Genomic DNA, 18863 nt, shown 5'->3' on the forward strand with positions numbered 1-18863 from the left:
TTAGTCATTTAGAGTACAATCCAAAAGTAGCAAGAAGCAAGAAATATTATAAAAAACCTTGAATTACTCCAGCAAAATCACAGGAAAACTCAAAATCATAGGCTAACTTTACCTGAAGTGCTCTCCAGATCACCATCAGCTTCAATGTGTTTCAGGTTCATTCCCTCTATTTCTGGTGTTCCAGAGTCCCCTTGGGGTAAGCCTCTCCCTTCCTCCCAACTCCAGGCATCAAAGCAGAAACAGTCTAAGCCTTCTAGAGGTCAAGCTCAGTGACTTCTGAGTATCTCTGGGAGCCACAGCCTCCCCATCACCCCACTGCCCTGGCATCCCTTCTGATATCGAGCTCCATGATATATATTACATATTGGCTCAAAGTGCATCACGGCCTGGAGGACTGGAAGTGAAATGAATTCTTGTTTTATGGAGGATGGTTCTCACCCTCAAGCCTGGAGACTGACTCCCTCCAGGCAGAAGGAGTTCCTTTTTGTCCCTTTGCAGTATTTCATCTGCTTCTTTTTCCTGTTGCTTTCATCCCTATTTCTTAGTCCCGAATGGCAGAAATCCCTGGATAGCTAAGCTCCTGGTTCTTAACTCCATTTATATTAAGAATTCCCCATGTAAAAAAGGCCCATGGTGCCCAGATTTCAGCAGGGTTAGAAGGACCCTCTCTACAAAGTATCATGTGTCAGAGCCGTAAGTCCCAAGGAGGAATCCAGTTACATGGGAGTTCAAGTCCACAACCTGCTCTTCAGGCATTTTGATTTTCCTTTCAGTGTCACTTTGGATTCAACTAATTCATTTTTCAGAGGAGAGAAAATATTCTTAACAGCCAGGTTTCTGGCTTAGCTTTCATCTGGGAGGCCTTCAGCTTTTCATCTTCTCTCTCCAATCACCTTTTCACGGATCTTTCCTACTAAGCCTTTGGGACTTGAACCCAAGGAAGAATGAATTCAGCCTTGATAGAACCCTGCACAGTCAGTCAAGAAACAGACTGGTCTTCATAAAAACAGAGTAAACAAAAGTAAAAGGAAGGAAATTAAAAAAAAAAAGTCAAAGGCATAAATAAATAAAATAGAAAACATCAACAACAGTAATAACAAGAAATGATCCACAAAAATAAAAGCTGAATCTTTGAAAAGATTTATATATAGATACACACACATATGTTTGACCTGTATGATGCTCTATGAGCTAGGTGGATATTGGCTCCATGTGAAAGTCTAGGAACTGAGACTCAGAGATGTTATTATTTGCCTGCAGTCACATGGCTCTCATGTATTCAACAGAACTCCAGGTCTGAGAGACCCTGTGACCTGTGCTCTCATCCACAGATGACAAAGTGTGAGTGCTTGAGGAACTTCTGTGGTAGCTAAAGGTATTCTGTTTGGGTTTTACGTCTTTGGTAGCATTTCTTCTGTACCACGCATCTGTTAGAGGTTACTTTTCCAATGCCACCTTATCCAAAAGGACCTTGAGAAGCCATTTGTTTCCTTCTATAATCAAAGCAATCACTGGCTTGGGCTGTCTTCAGTAAGGAAGCAGGGCTGGCTAGTAAAAACTCATTTATATCATAACGTTAGTCAGTTACGTGTGTAAAGGATGGAGAAAATGATAGGTGTTCAGGCATTCCATAGTCTAGGAGGATCTGTGGACTGGAGTGTCCTTTCCTCAGCAAATATGCTTTGGCAGGTTTAGGGAAGTTACTCCATCATTTCTCTCCTGCTGGTTTCTTGAAGGGTCTGAAGTTCTTACCTTGGGGAGAACCAAAGCTGATGATCAGCACTGATCAGCAGCAGGTCATTTTGCCTGATCCCCTTTGATTTTGTGGCTTTTCTCAAAACTTTGTTTCCAAATGCCTCACAGCTTAAACGGGAGGCAAAGGGTCACATGCTCAGGGCCATCAAGGACAGTTCTGCAGAGGTCAAAAAGGCATGCTGATGAAGAATTTCCCTATGTTACCCACTTCCTTAGCTTTTCATTTCAGACTTACTAGGTCAGCTATGACTTACTGCGTAATTTGCATTGTGCAAGATGGACTTTGGAAAACTGAGGTAGATGAGAAACATTTTTCGGGAACTGAAACAAAAGTACATTCAGTTTAGATTCTTTGGAACACACCCACCTGAGATAATAGGGCACTTCTTTAAAAGTTTTCTGAACCCACCAGGAACCTCCTGTAGAAATACAGACATGCCTTTCAGTCCCCTGGAGTTAACACAGAGGCTTAACGGGATAATGCGCCCTGGATTTAGCTTTGGTTTAAGTCTTTGTGTTGCTGACAAGGCTTAAAATGGGCAGGTAATCACTGGTACAATGTGTCATCTTTTTTCCTCCCTCTTCTTATGAAATAAAGTGCAAAGTACTTACCCTTTTTCTTTTTAATCTTAAGCTACTTCTTTTAAATGAAGCAAAGTTATCACCATTTTCCTTTGGTCCTATATTTTTAGAAAGACTTGGTTTCCATGGTGAGATGGAAGTGAGTTAGGTATGTAATAAAGGGGATACAATAAATGAGTCTCCATTCATACTGACACCTCCATTTGTCTACAAGGCATTAAATGACTGATATTAAATGTTAGTGAGGTCTCATGAAGAGGGATCCAAGGAGTAGCCAGGCCTGTGTCTCGGTCGGTGGGTTAGGGACCAGGAGTAGAACCTCTGTTTTCTTGCCTCTCTTTTTTTTCTTCTTCTTTATCATGCCAACACCAAAGAAATGGTTACCATTTTTTGACCACTTCGGGATGAGCCAGGCGTCATGCTAAGTGCTTTTCATCCATATGAAGTGAGCACTCTTGTGTCCATTTGGCAAAGGAAGAAGCTGAGCTTACGCTGAATCAGTGCCCTGAGCTCAGGGCTGCTGAGTGGCAGAGCTGGGCCCCAAACCGATTCTATGGCGCTCCAGGTCCTGCGCATTTAGACCTCACATCTGGATGTGTAGTCATTGACCAAGGCCAGCCAGTTCTTCCCATAGAGTGCCTCTCCCATCCTCCACTTCCTATCTGTCCTCTCAGCACTTGCCTGGTGTGGGCCACATCACTTCAACCCTCCAGTGGCCTCTTGGTGGTTTCCCTGGCTCAGAATTTTCCCAGCCCATCTAATCTGCATGTCTCAACCAGGTTCACCTTCCTGAAACACCGCTTTCTCTGCATCCCTCCCCTGATGACAGATTGCCAGTTCCTCCTGTTTCCAACCACATTTGGTTCAACTGCCTCTGCCCAGTGTTCATTTTCCTCCCAAATGGGTCCCCCTGGGCAGCTTTCATGAATTTTCCACCACTCTCAGATAATGAGATATTTTTTCCTCTTCTAAAAATATATAGTGTTCATTCTTTTTTCCATGTCTTTGTGACCATTGTTTGCCATTATCTGAAATGCCCTATTTTCTGTCTAAATCCTACCGATTGGATTCAGCATAGATATGTTCCTTTAGGAAGCCTCCTCTAAAATTTTGAAAATGGCATTTTCTCCCTCTCTCCTGACTTCCTGAGGATCTGAGGGTTAGAACTCAATTTTCCCCAGAATTCCCTTTTCTTGATCACCATGGTGTCCCCTTTGGTGATCCTCTCTCCAGCTAGACTATAAGTTCCTTATGACAAAGCAATGGTCTTTATTTCTGTTGTTCTCTCTGTGCTTAACAGAAGGCTAGAAAATAAGAATTTATAGCTAACAGTTAGTGAGCACTTAAAATGTGCCAGGCACTGTTTACATGGGTTAGTTCTTGTAATCATCACAATAACCCTCTGAGGTGAAGACTACTATTAGCTATGTTTCCAGATGAAGAAACAGAAGGACTGAAAGGTTAGGTGCCTTGCCCAAGTGGTGAAACTGAAATGCAAACTAGCTTGTGAAGCCAGTGACACTGCACCGGGCCACCTTTCACTGTCCCATGGGTCAAATACATGTAAATACACAACTAAGCATAAAGAACAAATGAGAGAGTATGAATTCATTGTCTGGGATTTTATGCAGCTGATAAAGCTCATGGTTCGCAGATTGCCTCTAGAAATGGGTTCTCAGCTCCTCCCCTGTCCCCCAGCAGCTGGAGAATTGTGAGTTAAATCAGAATATTCTGTTTTAGAAAAGCTGTCCAGGTTTCACCAGCACCGTCCAAGTCCCACTTGGAACAAGCTTGACCTTTGCTTGGCGGCTGTAACTCAAGCCCTCACTCCTCCCTTCTCCAGTAATAAGAGCCTCTTCTATTTGGTATTAGATCCTTTAATCCTTTTTGGAACAAGGTAGAATAGATACAAACAAACAGTTGAGTATTTAAAATTTTTAACAGCAGCAAAAACTTCCATAAAACTCTTGAAAATGAGCTACAATTTGATCGTTTTGAGAAACTGGTGACTGCCTGGTCAACACTGTTGCTTTCTAAACCTGGGTCTCTGTAGTACATTTGAGCAGCTAATTTGGAGAAACTGCTGGTAGCTTGCACTTTCCCATATTGCAGACTTTCAAATCCTGTAGTTATAGGATATTTTCTATGCTAGTACCCTTCTTTCACCTGGTAGATGTTGTGGTTTTGGGGGGGTTTTTTGGCCAAATTCAACAAATTATCATTATTCGAAACGCAAGAAAAAATCAAATAGATAAAAGACCTTTAAATTCTAAGATCCAGGGTGTGTCACTGTGCACCTCAAATCATACCTCATGCCAAAGTCATGCCTCCTCCACCACATTTCTTACTCATCCCCAGGACAATGCTTTGTATGGAGTCATCACTTAGTAGATGTTGACCAGGTAGAATTTTGGATGTTTTACCTGGCTTCTGTGAAGAGTTTTGGTTTGGTAATCAAAAGCAAAGTGTTCTCTGCCAAGGGAGGTGTGACTGGAGTTTCAAAGACTTATGTTTGTCAGGTTAGACTGGGGGATTTTACAATGTCACCTGTTGATGGAGGCATGGAGAAAATAGATTTGGATAAGAAAAAAAAAATAGCTCTTACTCAGCTAGATCCAGTTGGTTTTGTGAAAAGGGCACCATTATACCATGTCTCCTTTGAATAAGAAAGGTAATAGCTTGTGTAACATGAATACAAAGCCCTACAGGATCTTGTCCTGGCTTTCCTTTCCAGCCTCTACTCTGTCAGGAAGGCAGTGCTCCAGAACACCAACCTGCTTGGCATACCCACACAGCCTGTGCCCTCCTCAAATCCACATCTTTGGTCTTGCTTTCCCTGATGGCAATGCTCTTCTCCCCTAGTTGGCCTAACTAGCTGTCTCCTTGCATTTTCTAAGCCTCAGACTAGGAATTCTTTTTTCCAAGGAAACTTCCCTGACTACCTCCCGCCCCTCTAAAAGTGGAAATGCCACTTCTCAGTGCTTTCACAATCTTCTGTGCATGACTCTCTTGTTGTCTGTTAAAATTCTGTATTATAATTATTAATGTGCCTGTGTCTCCAGCCAGCCTGGGAGCTCCTTGATCTCTGTAGCCCCACCTAGCACAATGCCTGGAATACAGTGGGTGCCCATGGCCTTGTTGAAAGAAGAAACAGCAGGAGGGAGACGGTGGTAGATAAGTGATATTCCACAAGGGAAAAGGAGAAGCTGTAACCTGTCTATACGAAATCCCCAAATATATTCCATTCTTTCTTTGTTGTCACCCTGTTCTGCCTTTCATGAGGGAGCAGTTTGCCCCATGTGAAAAGTAAAACCACTTGTCTTCAGGGACATGTTATGCATGTGGAAAAGTCTGGCATTTCCCAGCTGGGTGCTTGCCCAGCCCACCACTTGGGAGTTTTATCATAGAGCATCTCAGGAGGTGTTATCTCCCCTCTCAGGTCTTGGGAGGAGAAAAGGTGATCAAAGAAACCAACTCTAGGGGAATTTTAGAGTCAAACGTTGGTTTTTATGGATAAAGAAGGGGTCTCAGCTTCCAGGGACAGAGTGGAAATGAGTATGGTTGATCATAATATGGGGGAAGCGCTTCAAGAGCCTCCTGGCTGTTTCCGCATGCAACCATCTTTCATATCCCTGTAAGATACAATCACCCTAAGGGTCATAAACTACTGTCAGAGTACTGGGCAAGCCCCATAGGTAGTTGTTCCAAGCCAGTAAAAGCACCTTAATTGACCTAAATGACAACAGTTATGTTATAAATATCTAGAATTTATGACCTGAGAAGCCATAATCACATCTTCCATCAGTTAAGTTTGCATAGGAGAAGCTTGGGGATTTAAGATAGGGCTGCAAGTTGAGGGAAATCTGATTAGCCTTAACTTTATGACAAACACAGAGCTAAGTGAATCGGTGTGCTTTCAAGTTCCTGATCCCTGGGAGTTAAAGGCAATGGTGTTTCAGAGTCGGTAAAAGCCACCCCGTCCTCTCAATGCAGCTGTCATTTTATTGGCCTTGTAAAGTCTCGCGTTCACCGTGACAAATCCAAGACCATATACCTGCAAAGAGGAGATGTTTTAGATTATGGGGTGCACAGGAAGCAGACGGTGGGGTTAGAGGGTGAAAGCTGAAGGCTGGCGTATGTGTTTGTGCCCAGCCCTCTTTGGAATGTGCAGAGTCATTGTGAAAAGCCAGTAAATGCTGCTCCAAAGAGCACACCCGGGCCTGAGGAAGTGTCTCTGAGTAGGCGAAATTCAAGGCAGAATTTATGAATTAGTTTATGAATCTAAAAACTCCATGTATCTTTCAAGTTAGTTGAAAATTAAACTTGAGTTTTTAAAACATGATGTATTGCCTGCAATTTTTTATTGAGGGAGGCATTAATATCAAATGGTACTACTACATCTAAAGCAAAAATCATTACAAAGCCAAACATGACAGGATGCGCATTTTAAAAGAGACAGTTATAGAGATAAATTTGATATCATTGGTCAACCAGGTGATTGCCCCGGGACTCAGTGATCAATGGAGTGGAGTCATCTTCGAGGCAAAAGGCAAACAGCCAACTTAATCCCAATTTGCAGAGCTTCAAAGGTGAACAGTCATTTTCCAGGGCAATGAAGAACTCAGGCTATCTATTTAATGCTGAAGTCTGTAAAGTCAATGAAATTTCTTTAATGAATTTGAGAACAATCCTTCAAAGAAACCTCCATTTGAAACTCATAGAGAGGCCAGTTGTCTCTGAACTCTAGACATGAAGTTTATCCTAGATTAACCTGATCTTTCAGTTTCCTAGGGACAGAGTTCTGAATTTTGAGTAGCATTATAGTGCTTTTGTAGACATACCTATCCTTGATGTGTTATAACAATGTAGGAACCCTTTTAGCTTCCCATAGCTCTAGTCATTGGTAAGGACGTGTCCCAACCAAGGGATCCACTTTACACATGAAATTCTTGCACATATGTCCATGTCTCACAGTTTGAGAGTCAATTTGTTACTTCTCAGTGGGTATGAAACAAAACTTCAATGTTGGTTTTATTTTTATCATACTTTCCATTGTACTTCCATACCCTTAAACCTTGCATCTCTCAAATCCAGAATTCTGTGCCTTACAGTTGGAAGAAATAGGAAATCTGGAACTGATTATGAAATTATGAAGTAGGGAGATGCAGAAATATATAGGGATAAGTGTACAAATGCATAAGCCCTGATACACACAAAGCCTGGTGCGAAGGACACATCATTTTGGGTTTGAACTCCTGCTTTTACATTTCAGCATAATGCAATCTAGCATTTGCTTTGTGTAGTGCTTGGGGAGCTTTTGGTGTTAACAGAATTCTTTTCTAAAGAAATTCCTTTGGATTCCTTCAGAATTTGTCCAGTTTCCAGGTTCCAATAGGAAAAACATGGGCGAGATTTTAATAGGAAAATAGTGCTTCAGATTTTTCATTTGGCATGCACCCTACTCTAGAGCTGCTCTTGTTTTATTAAGTGGAACAAGTCAGCTTAATAGAGGAGCTCTTGGTGTTTGTACCCTGATTTAAGGAAGAGAGAAGCCTGGGCCACCTGGGAAATACACCCTCTGGGATTTTGAGCCCACATGTAGTTTTGCAATTCATTCTCATCTCATTGGAGAGTACACTTGAGCAACACTTATACGTGCTGATAAATCAAGGCCAAATCCTTTAATGTTCTTTACTGTGTCTCCTTGAGAAAGGAAGGCGGAATCTTTCCATAAGTTATTTCAGATGTGATTCTCTTCCTGTTGATCAGGAGAGTGGTGGCGGCGGTGGGATGTTTTATTTTTCGGCTTTAGTGCTTTAACTGATTTTAAAGACAATGCATTTTCATTATTAAAAATTTCAAATAATTCAAGTCTTTGCAAAAGAATTCCACCATCCAGAAATACTAAAATTTTGGTGAACTATGTGTCTTCCTAGTCTTTTTTCTGTATCTAGCCTCTTAAAAAAAGAAAGAATGAAATCATATTATCAATATTTTTATAACTTGCTTTCTGAACTTAACATTGTATGTTGAACACCTTTCCACACTAATAGATATATCCCACAGCATCTTTTTTATAGTGTCAGAGTATAGAACTTTGCATTATTTAACCAATCCTTAACGATGAGCATTTAGTTCTTTTAAAATGTTTCCTGTTAGAATGCTGTGGTTCCTTGTGCTTCACCTTTATGCACTTGTCGAATAATTTCTTTAGAATGAATTCCTAAAAGGGAAGTTGCACGTTTATGTTGATAAATACCGTGAAGAGGCCTCCCAGAGAGGTTATGCCCATTCGCCCTCCTTTTATGTCTTGAATGGCACTGTCTTGCTGTGCTAACCCCAAGTCTTTTGGTTTTGTTTTGCCTTGCTTTAACAATTTAACTCCAATTGGTACAGAGTTCTTAGAATTTTTCTTCTGGGTGGGATGGTGCAAATCAACAAAAACAACTAAAATGCTACACTTGAAATTTCAGGGAGGGAGAAGCGAAAAGTGTCCTTGCAGAAGTGAACACGATGCTCGTCACCATCAATGATCACACTCCATTCCCCTCCACCAGGACCTACCTGGCTTCTCTCCTGTTGGAACAGGCCCCTGACTTGAATTGTAGAGGTTTCTGGATGAGTTGCCTTTCCCAGTTTCCTTGTGAGAACAGTTTTCTGTACTGTAGGTAAAGATTTGTAGGCCTTGGTCAATAAAAGGGAAATGGCTGGTGCTAGAAATGGGCAAGCGGCCCCATTTTTCTCGCTCCAGACCCTACAAACGTGAAACAAAATTAGGTTAACAGGTTGATTTTTGCTGGGCATACGTTTTGAATCTGGGGCTTCTTGGCCATTGAGGGGTCTGGGGTTCGGGACCCTTTCATCCTTTTATTGGCGAATTCACTGAAGTGTAGGCAGACAGAAAATGTTCAAGTGGCAGGCAGATAAACTTGTTAAATCCCTGGGAGTCTTTCCTTCCTTGCTCTGGGAGTTTATCATCTTGGCGGAGTTAAAAGGCAATTAGGCCTGCAGGTCTTTGCTGGCTGGTTTATTGGCGTTTTACACATGGGTGTTGAAGAGACAGGGCCGTATTAAACATTCCGATCCTGCTGGCCAGAGGGGAATGAGACCTCAGCCCAACTCTGTCTCCTTGAGAGAGAGCCTTGCCAAAAAGCTGGAGGAAAATCGTTTAAATATAGTACCTGTGCCCCACGATGCTCATTGTTGGTGGAAAATTGCAGTCGGCTAGCTCCATGCTGTGTTACATTTCCTGGGAAATGGTTTTATGGAAGGGCGTTTGATGAAAAAGTTCATTCCTTTTGTAATTGTTAGCTGCCCCCATGGTGTTAGTTAAGGTGGAGGCACGCTGGAAATGTTTCTTGCCCCAAATCTCTAGAGCAAATCCATTCATAAGAAGGGAAGGCTATCAGTTTGAAATTGGATGGGGGACAGATTTCCACTAAGCCCCCTGGTCCTCTGGTTCTGTGAGTCTCCCCAGGCGTGCTAGTACTGGGCAAAATTGCAAAGGAGGTAGGTCTTGGATTTCTACAACAATTTCTCCCTTTTCTCACACCCCTCCCCTCCTTCTTCCCAGAGCCTTGCAGGTGGGGCTGAACTCTTTCACACTCACGTGTTAGGGAAGTAATATGGCCCCCATCCCCACCCCCCAGGAAATTTGAATTTTTTTTCAGGGTCAGATTGGGCACTCACCACTATGGAGCTGATGAGAATTTCCAGGGCTCAGTATACTGCTGTGGTGAAAACACGGCTCGGGTGTCAGGCACCCCTGGGTTTGGCTTATGGCTCTATGACTAACTTTGTGGCTCGAATCCCCTTTAATCTCAAGTTTCTTTCATCTGTAAAATAGGGACAAGGATAGTTCCTACCATGTTCATTTACTGAGAGAGTAAATGAAATAATGCATAGAAAGTGCTTAGCATAGTGCTCATCACATGAGAGCACAATGAACAGTAGTTATTACGGTTGTTATTATTATTAAAATATGCTTTATTTATCTAACACACATATATTTGTGATATATATGTAGATGTGTATATATACACACTTAGCTGACAATTATATTTTTTGACAAAACTTGTAATACCTTAGCTATTTTTATTTTACCAATCTAGGGCACTACTGAAATATAAAAAGCTATCTGGATAAAATGAGGAAGTCCTTGCCCGTGTCCAGAATACCTGGAATGTGAGGACTTTCAGTTTCCACAACTGACTATTGTGCTCAGCAGTCAATGGAACTCCTTTCCTAAGTGGCTGCTAGTTATCCAGATCTTTGTTTCCTAAGAGTTAGGCACCCTGCCTTAATTTTCTCAACTAAAGAAAACACAATAGATAACTGCAGCCTTTATTCCCAATCTGACCCTCCACGTTCTGAAACTAATTTGCCATAGCGTCTTGCCAGCGTCTGTGCAAGGACTTCCTCTAGCCCAGTAATGTGGTTCTGATTAAGGACATCCTATAAGACCCAGGAGGCTCGCCTGGGAAGGAAACCAGCCTGAGACACGAGTGAATTTCCATCCTCCAGTCAGATATATGATATTGAAGACCAGGAGGTGTACGGAGTTTATCATTAGGAGGACTCGGAAAGAGAATTAAAGCAAATGGCTGACAAATTGGCTGTCTTTTATGCAAAGTTGACAAGCAAGTCGGGCTCTTACCGAAAGAGGATATGCAGAGCCCTCGGGCCAAATGGCTCTGCAGTCAGCAGACTTTTTGAAGTCTCTGCTTGCATGCCACTACTTTTAACAAGGCCTCTGCTGAACTGCCTCCTCATAAAGATGTGAAAGCTTAATTTTAACCTAAAATATCTTAGTTTCAACAACTGTGATAATTCATTCCTCTCTTTAGTGCATGCAACGTTAGGGTGAAATGCCTGTGTTATGTACAAACAGGGTATGTTTTTTTCTCCCTCTGCTCTTATGAATTGGGTCATAAATGCTAAACCTTGCTTTATTCCACGGATGCCAGACCTTTCCCTGGAGCCCATTAAGGCACCAGCTCACCCATGATAGCCAGGAGGGGACTCTGAGGAACACTAGGGGATCCCATTTGCTCTCTTTGGATTCATGGAAGCTCTGCATCCATGGAGGAAGGACGACTGTGGTGTGCAGCGGGCAATGGAGTTTGGAAGCTTGGAGTTTCTTTACCAAATATCTAAGAATCTACTAATAGTTGTAATTCTAATATGATTTTCTTGTTAATCTCTGTCAAACCATGAAATCTGATATGTTAGCCATGACTAAGCCATGAAATTTGTCAACTTTGCCTGTGATTTACACAAGCTCTGTTTAAAAAAGAAAAGTCTTAACACCAAGTGCGGAACATTGCTTCCCAGTGTGCTTTTCCCAGCATGCCACTAGTATCTTATGACAACAAATAAGAACAGAGTGTCCGCATTTCTTTTGCTGTTTCAAGGACCAAGGATGGATAAGATAAAACCCAAAACTAAATAATATATTTTCCTTCGAGGAGTTAAAATATGCACATGGTAGATCTGCTTAGTAGATGTAAGTATGAAATAAACATTCAAAATAGTTGTATGGTTCATATCATTGGGCATGATAATAAGCTTCCTTAAAGTGGTAGACTCTTTGTTTTTGAGAGAAAATAAATGAGTAAAACCTATTTTTTTTAAGTCATAGGTTGTATAATTAGTCTCTTCAACATAGTACAATGGCTGTGAGTATAGGCATTGGGATTTGAAATCCCTTTTTGTCATTGGCCAGCTAGGTAAACTGTGTAAGTCATAACTTTTCTCCTTCATTTTTCTCTTCTGAAAAATGGGGGTGATAATACTGAGACCTACTTTGTAGGTACCCTAAGGCACAAAGAAGATACTATTTCTAAAGCACAGAGCTTGGCACACATGTCCTTTATCCATTTGGGCTACTACTATTGACGGCATGACATTATATGATATAACAGATTGCTGGGTATCTTTGTTGCCCAAAAGAAAATTGATTAAATTAAGTTCATGTAAGTTCAAATACTTTTTTATTTTACCAAAGGAAAACTGGGCAGTTTTTGAACTTTTCATATGAGGGAAAGGAGAGCAGCACAAAGGAGGAAAGACAGGTTGCAGAATTGAAGGGTGGTGAGAGCCGGGATGTCTTTCTCTCCTATGCCAGCCAAATGCCTTTTTCCTTTGAACTCAAAGGAAAAGCATTTCCAGATCTTCCCCAACTGTCTCCTGACCTCTACTCTGTAGACTCTAAAACCCAGGTAATTGGATGACTTAGAACCTTGATGACTTGGGTACCATATAGTCCAGTGGTTTTAAAACTTTTTTTTAAATACTAAATCTTGTATAGTGCTCCAGGAGCTAAAACGGACCCTCTCAGATACCTTTCAGCTGGATCCGTGAGGCACAACCTGGGAAAACAGAATTGGGCCATCTGTTCATTTTACAGACAACGAACCTCGAGTCTGTGGAGTTCAGGCAAATTGCTACAGTTCTCACCACTGACGTCTGACAGCTGCCTGGCCATGTCTTCTTGCCTTAGCCAGTCAGCCCGATTTCTTCCCCTCCTACACAAATAGGATAAAAAGAAAAGTGAGACATAAGACTTCAGGATGGCTTTAGTCGACTTACCCAGGCTCTTCTGGCATCCTTGGACCCTTCAAAGGCCCATGAACATTGTCAGAGAATCTGTGTATGCCCCCCACCCCACAAAATTCTATGCAAAATGTTATCAATGTGTATATTTGCATTTTTCTGTGGAGAAGGTCCATAACTTTTATCGGATTCTCTCAAAGGGGTTTGTGACCCTCAAAAGGGTTAAGAATGATTTCCTTATAATTTGTGCCCCTAAAAGTCACATTTCTAGTTCTGACTGTGAGTTGCAAGATTAACAATTACATCCACTTTCTAAACCTTTCAAGGCAAATGTAGCCTATAACCCTATGAGTGCCTGCAGTCCCAGGCTTGCTTATGAAACAGCAGTTGGGTCCTGAATTCTGCAGGTTGTTTCTGCAGCTTTAGTTCTCAGCCTGAATTCTAACTGGAACTAGGTTCTAACGCTCTTTGAACCTAGATGGCTCAAAGTTGACAAACTAATGCATGTCTATTTACAATGCTCCAGAAAAATACATTTTTTTTCTCGATATGAACATTGATTTACTTGCTTAATTCTGATTTGGTCCTAGATTAGGCTCACCAGATTTCACAAATAAAAATACAGTACACCTAGTTATATTTGAATTTCAGGTAAACAACAAATAATCTTTTAGTAGAGCTCTTGAGAAGAGGGAAGATGGATCAGTTTTGCAGATGCGCACGGAGCCTTCTTTCAACCCTAGAACTTTTGTTGCAAAAATTAAGGGAAATTTACTATAAACAAGCACAGGATCTTTTTGAGCTGATGGAAATGTTCTAAAACTGGGTTGTGGTGATGGTTGCACAACTCTATAAATTTACTCAAAATCGTTGAACTTTACACTGAAAGGGATGGACTTGATGGTATGTAAATTATAGCTCAGGAAACTGTTTAAAAAAATTAAGGGATAACGTTATTACAGCTCTTGCTTAACTTTTTATTCTGAGTTTCAGGCTAAATTGAGAATCCGATGAAAACCATAAATCCACTCCTCAGAATAAAGGATGAAAGCGCCTGCACCGAATTTTGCATAAAATTCCTAGATCTACTGAAGCTTATCTCTAGATGTCAACTCCTGCCTGAACCCGGATTCTGCACACTGTTAAAATCCTTTTCTGGACCTTGGGAGTCAGGTTTATCCCTGGCAAAAGCAAGGAGTTGCTGCCCTTGGAAGTCTTAGTCAGCCATTGACTATGAGGGTGACCTGTTGTGACACCTGCCACCCCAGTGAGACTGCCTCTCCCCCACTTCGTACTGAGAAGGACATAGGGAGGGCAGTACTTGTCTTAGGGTGCACAGAGAGCCTTGGTTTTTGTTTTTTTAGGAAACAGCGGCACATGCCTGCTCAAGCAGCCCATGTTCCCACCTTCACTAACGTCTTTGGTACAAACAAAATGTTCACATGCCAGTGTGAAGGCAGCTCGATCAAAACACAAAACTCACCCTGTGGTTTTCTGCCAGCTGGAATTGGCAAGTGGGCTATTCTTCTCTTTTATCTCTGATGACCTACCCAGGTATTCTGAGAAACACAGGTAGGCCGGATGGATGCCTTCAGTAGAGATGGTGTAGGGTGGGGATGCTTTATCCACACGAAGAGTGTGCACTCAGAAACTCATGCCTTATGGATCAAGAGTTTAGGACTAGCTTCTCCAGATTAAATTACTAAATTCTACAAAAGACAATTCTTTATACAGTCCGTCAGTGTGCCTGGGGACTCGGCTAGAACCTTCAGACAAATACTTCTGTTTTTCTATTATTGTTTGTTTTAAACATTACTTCTTTACCAAAACAAAAAAACAATAAGCCTAAAAGAACAATGAGAGGAGGGCCAGGTCTCTTCAGAGACTCCTTTATTCTTGCTCTTTCTCCATTTGAGACATGGTTAAACCATAGCCATCAGATTTCATTGGTTGCAGGAGAGAAGTGAGGGCAGTTGGAGAATGAGGGGGCCAGAAGAATGGGACAGCTGGAACATGGTGACAGCTGGAGAGGTAGGCTTCCTGGGAACTGAGGAAGTGGTGTCCCAATCTGATAATCTGAACTCCCTCCATTCCTGAGGCATTAGAACCTCTGGTGAGAGAAACCACTCGAATCCAAACATTTTCACCCAAGGAAGCCCCAACAAAGGCCAGTCTTCATACACAAACCAACCTGGTTCTTCTGACAGACTTGATCAAAAGCGAATACTTTAAGGTGTGTAGAAGAAGTCTGTGCCTTGAAGCAAAGTATCACTGGAACCTCACTACTCTGGAATTCCTGGGCTGGCCTCAGCTAGCTGCCAGTGTGAAGATATAACTAATTAGCTCATTGAGAGGACAAACCAATTCAACACCCTTCTTCAAGGCTTAACAATGCATATGCTAATTAAATGAATTCTATTTTATCTTCTCATTCCAATCAATCCTGAAGGAAGGACTTCTGCCAGCCCACTCTTAGTGCTGCTGGTATTTGAAAGAAAGTAAATGCCTTTCCTTAAAAAATATTCTATAAATCCATCATTTTTGCTTATTTTAAATGTCTTTGCCCACATTTGTCTAAATATGTGAGGCTTTACCATTTTTGGCTTTTTCTCTGCAGAGTGAGTTTTAGACCTTTGGCGGAGGGATCATTGCTGTTTGAGCCCAGCCTCTTCCACCTTCATGGGCTGAACCCGTATCCAGGAAACCCAGCAACAATCTTAAGGTTTCATTTTCTTTCCTGTGGAAATGAGAAGCCAAATACCCACTGTGGAACTCACTGTTGAGATGTCTGTTCTTCATTTCTAATTTTTTGCTCTATATCCTTTTCCTCTTTCTGGTATTTAGGTAAAATTATTTTTATTTGATACATTTTCCCCCGACTCCGGTCCTTAATGGGTCAGCAAGTCTTATGTGGCTTCATGGCCCAGATAGACCCAGTATTGTGATCCTGGGTCTTTGTGTTTAGACACCTCTCCTCACTGGATATTTTACATGGCTCTTGTAAAGTTCTCAGGAGCATAGATGTTCCCTCACTCCTCACACTTTAAGTAGAAGACATCATAATACCATAAGGAGTCATATTTTCAAAGATGCTCTGAGCAAAATCCAATAAATACCTCAAATGTTCTATTAAAGCAATGGTTTTCAACCGGCGGTGATGGTAGCCCTGACTCCTAGACATGTGACAATGCCTAGAGACATTTCTGGTCGTCCCAACTTGGGGAGAGGGGTGTTACTGGCTTCTAGTGGGTAGAGGCCAGAGAACTCTGCTACATATCCTATAACACATAAGGCAGCTCCAACAACAAAGAATTATCTGTCCCCAAACTTCAATAGTGCCAAGCTTGAAAATCCTGCATTAGAAGATTCTTGCCCTTTTTTCTTTTTCCTCAAGGCCTAGGAAAAAGGAAAAAAGAAGATGCTCCATTTTGATGAGCGCAAGTGTCCTGAGTTCTTACAATCTACACAGATCTGGGAACTGGAGAGCACAAGGGTACCACTGAGCAGGGCAAAGTGCAAGGTCGAGGAGGCAGGTCTTCTGGTTCCAACAGCTGTCTCAGCTCCAAGGAGAGACAACTTTGACCAAAGCAGAGGACCAAAAAGTTACAAGGATGTTTAGTTTGTGATAAAAATCATTTCGCAGATTAAAGTGCTTCCTCCTGCCCATAAAATGGCATGTTCTTTAAATAGCTCAAAAATAGGAGGCATTTAACTGCGTTGTGAGCAGGAGGCAGGACTGCTGCTCAGAGCCACGGTCAATTAATTCTATCCTTGTAATCAAGACTACTCAAGCTGTAGGCCATGGTGCTTTTCATAGTTTCTCCAGTGTGCTATTGAACCACTCCATGTTCTTAATGCCCCTACTGCAACATGAAGGAATCAGGGAGTTTCCTGGAACAAGTTTCTCTCTACGTCTCTTGGCTCCATTCTCCCTCACTCCTTTAGCAGTAGCAAGATGGCTACTCAGCCGCCAGACGGTACCTCCTCTCACATGCAAGCCCAGTTAGGAAGAGTGAGACTCTTTCCTAAGATCCTCAGCAAAGTCTCGGTGTATCTCGTTGGTTTTGATTGGGTTACCGTGCTCATCTCTGGACCAATGCTGTAGCTAGGAGAATGCTAGAAGCTGATTGGCTGAGGCCAAGGTTTCAGCCCTCCCCCCTTTCCCACCCCCATCCCGAGCTGGAATGGAGCCTCTTGTGATGCACGTGGGCTGAAAGTGGGGCAGACGAGTTACCTCAATAGGGGGTATGGATGGCCGAGAGAATAAACCTGCAGGGACACACACACACTCTCTCTGTCTCTCTTTCTGTCTCTCTCTGTCACTCTACTTGCTATTAATAGGCTTTGGAGTCTATGGTGGAAGACTCAGGTCCTTGCCCTGGCTTTGCCGTTAACTAGTTGCATAACTTGAGATAGCTCAACTCTCCCTGTCTCCTTTTTCTTGCCTGTAATATGGAAGTAATAATACTATTTGGGTGGTGATGAAAATCAACCAAGTATCTTGGGATATTGGAAGGGTCCTGCAAACAAGTGGTGGTGGTGGTGGTTTTAGATGCAATAAATTCAGTTCAGTTTCTAGAGTCTAGAAGAATCTAGACCAGCTATGACCCATCCAGCTAGTCCATGCCAGCCCTCGGAAGCCAGTGTCTAAATTTATCCCAATCTTCATTGTTGCAGGTCAATGTGGGAAATCTTCTGAGGTCAATGATTGAAGTAATTGGCTTGCCGTGGAACTTGAAAAAGTCTCTCTGTTAAATGACATAATTGGTTTTAATTATATAATTACGGCACTTAAAGTGTGGGGGTGAAAGGTTACTATTATATTTAGAAGTGAGATCCCCAAATGAAGCAGGGGGTTTAAGCCAGTGTTTCGTAGAATTTCTCTTTTTATTTTTTCAGAGGGAAGTCAGAGTAGGCTGGCCTTGGCCCTGGCCGTTTGGGGATGATTATCCCGTGTGAGCTAGTGCTGGGGCTGCTCACAGCATCATAGGAACCTTTGTAAGGAGACGGGAAGGGCTTCCGTAAAGACCTCATTGCGATCTGAAGTTAATGAGCAGTGGGAGCTCAACTGTCAGCAATTGAATCTGATTGGGCAGGGTAATTATATGATTGCCTCTGGTGTTTGCACATGCACAGGGATATTTTTATTGGAAAAAGCCTAATTGCTTACTTACTTAGTGGAGGGAAAACCTAAACAAATTTGTGTTGTCATAGGTTAAAAAGACATCCTTTCTTTGTCTCTAAAATAGCTGCCTGCTCTGCCTCCTAGAAGTGAAGGTTTTGTTTCTTTCCATGTTTAATCGAGGGTATTGTTTGCAGGACTTGAATTATAGGATAATATTAAGACATAAAGGAAAGCTCCTTTGGACTGTGCATTTTGGTAAAATGACCACATGCTTGTTGCCATGTCTTAAACCATCCCAGACAATGGTCTCTTTCATAATGCAAAGGCAGTTAGAACCCTGGGCAACACTCAAACTCCTGGAACTTTCACAGGTTTTTTTGTTTTGTTTTTTCCTGCATGGCGGCCTCTGACAAGATTGGCTACATAGCTATCTGGATTTCCTTAGGTGCCTAAGGCCAGTGGGAGGTATCATGCCTGTGGTAGCCTTTTAGAAATCAAAACACCAAGGCGAAGAGGAGCAAAGTGCTCCCTCTGCGACTTCCTGGAGATTTGGAGGAAAGGAACCGGCCGAGTGAGAGAGCCAAAGGGAAGAAGCCTGGAGGCTCCCACTTTGGTGATGCCAAATTGCAGTCTGGCGTCTTGTTTCGACAGCCCCTGCTGAGCGTGACATGTCACTTCTCTGTGATCTGGTGTGCAGAAACCGATCGCTGCAGTTGGGTCTATTCTATAGCAGGTCAACTCTTCATTGTTGTTTTCTTTTCTTATCTTCTTTTAGAACAAGTTATTTTCTAAGTTCTTCCCTTTCCTGAGATCCCACTAAAGAGGTTAAAACACGACTGGATTGTAG

At 42.1% G+C, this 18863-nt stretch overlaps 1 protein-coding gene across 31 annotated transcripts in view; it reads left to right on the forward strand.

Annotated features, from left to right (window-relative positions):
- Window positions 1–18863, forward strand: part of ERC2 (ELKS/RAB6-interacting/CAST family member 2) — a 904450-nt gene that overhangs the window by 785386 nt on the left and 100201 nt on the right. The gene's annotated exons all lie outside the window — the stretch shown is intronic.

The sequence above is a fragment of the Equus caballus genome, chromosome 16 (genome assembly GCF_041296265.1).
Source record: "Equus caballus isolate H_3958 breed thoroughbred chromosome 16, TB-T2T, whole genome shotgun sequence".
Lineage (NCBI taxonomy): Eukaryota > Metazoa > Chordata > Mammalia > Perissodactyla > Equidae > Equus > Equus caballus.